Raw genomic sequence first — 5,426 nt, 5'->3', positions numbered from 1 at the left:
GAGAGCACACAGGAGCTGGGGGCCAGTGTGCCAGAAGAAAAAAGGACCTGAAGAAATCCAGGCCCAGCATCAACAGTATCTGTGGGTATTCTGCCTCTAACTCCACAGTGTCATCCTGTTGCAAAGGGATGCGAGAAGGATATTTTTCCTTTTTGTACCTTCATAGAATTTTTGCAATTACCTTACAGAATTCTACTTTTAAACACTCAAATCTCACCTTGATCATGTTATTTCCCTGCTGTGGCTCTTGTTACTTAGAGATTCAAGTCTAAGCACTTCAGCTTGACATCCAAGACCTTCAAAAATATCATCCTAAACTCCACATAAAGCCTACTTTCCACCTCAGAAAAATGTATTTGAGGCAATTTGTTAGCCATCTGTCTTAAATTTCACACCTTTCTACCTCCATGTTTTTCTCATACCAAGCACTGCCAAATCAGCAAATCTCCATCAATCTAACTCGATCTTCCAAAACTCTCACTCCAGACTACATTTTGTACAATCTTTTCTGACCACATTCACTTGAAGTAATACCTCCTTCCTCTAAGTTTCCATTGCAAGTTTTGTCTGAACTATGCATTTGGCAACACTATTCTGTGAAATCTTTCCTACTCTGTTCTTCTATTTTACTTTTAATTAACAGACTTTACATTTTAGAGCAGTTTTAGGTTTAGAGAAAAATTGAGCAGAAAGTCAAGAGAGTTCCCATATACTCTCTGTCTCCTCTGACCTCAGTTTCCCTTATTATTAACATCTTGCATTTGTGTGGTACATTTGTTACAAGTAATGAAACAATATTGATCCATAACTATTGAATAAAGTCCATAGATTACATTAAGGCTCACTCTTTGCGTTATCCAGTTCTATGAATTTTGCATAATGCCATGTAACCACTATTACATTATCATACAGATGAGCTCTACTGCCCTAAAAATCCCCTGTCCTTCATCTGTTTATCCTTCTCTGTCCTCCCCTGAAGCCCCTGGCAACCACTGATCTTTTTACTATCTCCATAGTTTTTCCTCTACCAGGATGTTTTCCTCAGCTATTTTTAAATATCTTACTACCATTCAAAAGTCCATGCACTCGTGTCCTGCTTCCCCGTATGGACTGGAAAATTCTCATTATGTTCCCATTAGCAATTACTAGTGAATGCTCAATTTTACTTGTCATTAAAGAAACACCAATTAAAACCCAAATAAATACAATTTTCTTTGAATATTTAATGACAAATTCTGAGAAAAATACAGTGAGATGAAAATTCTCATGTACTATAAAAGAGAATAGATAAAACTTACCTAGACAGTGATTTGGCAATAGGTGTCTAGAACCTTAAAAATGATTCCATCCTTTGATACAGTAATCTACTTCTAGGAATCTAACTTAAGAAATAATGTGGTCTATTATGCTCAGTGAAATAAGTCAGACTGAGAGATACAAATACCATCTGATTTTATTCATATGTAGAATCTAAAAAAAAAACAAAAAACCCACAAATGAATAAACAAACAAAAAGCAGAATCTGACGTATAAATACAGAGAACAAACTGATGGCTTGCCATCAGGGGAGGGAGTGGGAGGAAGTTGAGCAAAATGGATAAAGAGGAGTGGGAAATATAGGCTTCCACTTATGGAATGAATAAAGTCACAGGGATAAAATGAACAGCATAGGGAATATTAGTCAATGATATTGTAATATACCAGTGCTGTATGGGGACAAGTGGTAGCTACATTTGTGGTAAGTGTAGCATAACGTATAGAAAAGCTGAATCACTATGTTGTACTCTTACAACCAACATCACGTTGTGTGTCCACTATACTCAAATTTTTTTAAAAAATTTTAAAGAATGTTGTCTCCAATTTATGATCAGAAACACTAGCAATGGGTAAAAATAGGCAGCTTTATTTGTAAGTGTCAAAAATTGGAAAATAGTACCCAAGAAAAGGGGCACAATTAAATAAGTTATATTATCTCTATACAATAGGTTATTCTAAAACTTTGTAATGACATTGGAATTTTTTCATGTTATAGAAAAACAAGTAGGACACAAAGATGTTTATAAAATATGGAGCTAACTTTGTAAACTCTTGACAAATTTGATGTAACAGACAAGGGACTAGGAAAGAACACATAAAAATCCTAACACTGTATCTCTGATGAAGGAGGGGTGGGATGATTAAATTTAATCCTCACCTTCCCAGCACTCTATACTTTCCAAATATTCTACAGTGAGACTACATTTCTTAGAACTATTAAAAATCAACTAAAAATCATCATTTAAAAATGAAAGTAATATTCTAAGGAAAAAACCTTACTTTTCTTTTTTTCTTTCTTTCTTTCTTTCTTTCTTTTTTTTTTTTTTTTTTTGACAGCCAGCGAGAGAGGGAACACAAGCAGGGGGAGTGGGAGAGGAAGAAGCAGGCTCATAGCGGAAGAGCCTGATGTGGGGCTCGATCCCATAACGCCGGGATCAAGCCCTGAGCCGAAGGCAGACGCTTAACCGCTGTGCCACCCAGGCGCCCCAAAACCTTACTTTTCTTTCTTTTTCTCTAGTTTGAAAATGTGTAAATATATTTTAGTGGATTAAGGATTTTGTCTCAATTTACAACTGGAACTTAACATGTCCTTGATTTCTAGAAGCTGTACTTTAAATATGTCATGTCATGGCAGGGAGGTGGGTGGGTGGGTGGGTGGGTGGCGACTGGAACTTATCAACAATATGGCATAAAGTTCACAGTTGTGAGACTTCCTAGTCATCAGGGTTTCTCCCTGTCACCTCCATGTGTGGTTCTCCTTACATAAGATTATAGTCAGCAAACCCACTAGACACATTTGTTTCCATGTCTATTTCACCAGTTCAAATTCTATAAAAAATTGGGAATTTCTGAAGAAAGAAAAAATAGTGAGATTTATTTGTAAGAAAATATTTGTAAAATAATATTTTAGCAAAACTCTCATGAAAATATAAACCTACCAGATAACGCATTTTGTTAAATACTCTCCTTAAGAAAAGTTTTAGAAAATAGTGAATACTAATCCTTCCATCTTAAGAGACAATTTCACAAGAACTGGATGGAGCCAGGGTGGTCAAATGAAAAACAAGAACAAAAGTGAATAAAGAGCATTGCTTTATGCAAAAAATATGTCAACACTAGACGCCAAGCAGTAACCCACACTCATGGGTATTTCCAGCCACTTCCTTCTTCTCACAGGCTAATCCACTCTTCAAGTGTACACAGTGCCCTCCACTGTTTCATATTTTCCCTGCATCACCCCAGTGAGTAACCCCACACATCCACCTCCTCAATTCCTGTCTCCTCAAAACTGATCAGGCAAATAGTTTTCCGTCAGCTTCCTTCAGCCTTCCAAGTGACTGCTACAGTATGGGCTCTTTACCTAGCACACTGAAAGAAAACCTTTGTCTTCAGCCATATCTGCATCTATATCCAAGGTCTTGATTGAGACTTTTCCAGACCATTCCTACGTTTTTGGCCTCCATTTGTTATTTACATGCCAATTAATTCACATAGCTAAAAACAAAACAAGAACTACAAATTAAATGTCATCCTATTAGTTTCATTTTATTTCATTCTGTTAAGCTTCTCTTACAAACTGCCCATGTTATAGATTCCAGAGACTCCTGGCTTTGACTGAGGCAAAGTTCCAATAAACACATGGACTCTGTTACCAGCCTGGGAATAAGATGGATACATTTGCTCTCAACATTAGCCCTGGCATAAGTTCTGCTCTGGAGTCTGGGGAGTTTATGTAGTTTGGCTGACAGTTTCGCCTTTTACAAAAAGCTGAGATGATTGTTTCCATGTATAGTATTACAACTGTAAGGACAAAATGCAGTTTTCCAAAACTCCACTTTTCTTATTTTCTAACATACTCTTGAATTAAACCATCATAGTTTATTGATCAGAATCTCTCTGCCTACTTATGTACAATTGTAACTATATATCGCTACACTAATGGAACCTAAAACCATGGTATAGGTCATTGGAAAAAAAGAAGCTTTCCTCCGTTGTGTGAATTTTACCTCAAAAATAAACTTCTATGCATCGAATTGATTAGATTTCTTGTAAAAGAGTAGCTGCCGTTGCAAATCCAAAGTAATAGATGGTTGACATGTGACACTAATAGTAGCCAATAAAACAGCTACAGGAAAATTTTCCCAAATGCTTTGTAAATTGATTATCTATAATACCCTATGATAAATTGACCCATAATGTCATCTGATGGCTATTTATTTAGGCAGAAATTCAGTCTGGGGAATTTGAGTAAAAAATCTCAGCACTGCAATGATGATGATAATACATTTCACAGTCCTCAAGAAGAGCAGATATTTGTGCTGTTTACTAAGCTTTCTCTTTGCCAATCTGCCTAAAATAAGACTTTCATTAATATTAGTTTGGTCAAGAAATAAATCTACCTTGAGTAGCAACTTGGCAGGTTCTCTAGCAGCACCTCTCAAACTCCAACTGCCACCTAGCCCCCACCTCACCCCTTCACCCCCACCAAAATCGACTTCCTAATTTCTCTATTTCATTAATAGGACTAGATTAGCCCAGGCTTCCAGGGTCAAACTTAGTTATCTTCAAGTTATTCTTTTCATTGAGCTCTCAATTCAGTTATCACCAAGACCAGTTCTTCCTTCTCATTGTCCCTCTCACACACCCTTTTCTTGCACTTCTTCAACCCAAAGACAATTTCACTTATTATTCCCCATTCTCAACTCTGCAGTCCTCTTTCACTTGGCCTCTCCACCTCTACACTTCCCTCTATTCCGCCTTATGAATCCCAAACAGATCTTCCGTTAGGGGTCACCTCCCCTATTCATATGATTCAATGAGTCCCTCTGGCCAAGCACAGTGATTTTCCAAATTGATTTTCCACTGTGACATATGTGTGTGCCATCCAAACTGGAGCATAAATAAAATATGTAGTCTGGAACTAGAACTCTGTTCTTCAAATACTATTTTCTCTCTGCACCTCTACCCAGAACCTCTTCCTCTCCCTTGTGTTTTCCTATTTTGTCTTACTCACTTGGAACACATCACAAATTACTGTATATTGAAAATATTTGTATATGAATTGTAGACAGAATCAGAAAATGGCCTCCAATGATTCTTACTTCCTAATATACATGGCCTTGTATAATCCCCTCCCCTTGAATGTGGGATAGACACAGTGATTTGCTTCTAATAATAGAATACAATAAAAATAAAGGGATGCCATTCTTGATTCAATTATAAAAAAAAAACTGTGACTTCCACCTTGCTAGCAGACTCTCTCTATTGCCTTCTCAGCTTGTACACTTTGATGTGCTGAACTCCAGCAAGGAACTGAAGCCCTCAATTCAATAGCCTCAGAGGAACGGAATCCTGCCAACAGTTATGTAAGTGAGCTTGGAAGTGGAACC

Source organism: Ursus arctos, unplaced genomic scaffold, assembly GCF_023065955.2.
Source record: "Ursus arctos isolate Adak ecotype North America unplaced genomic scaffold, UrsArc2.0 scaffold_10, whole genome shotgun sequence".
Lineage (NCBI taxonomy): Eukaryota > Metazoa > Chordata > Mammalia > Carnivora > Ursidae > Ursus > Ursus arctos.
The sequence above is the reverse complement of the archived record's forward strand: the minus strand, read 5'-3'. Positions refer to the sequence as shown.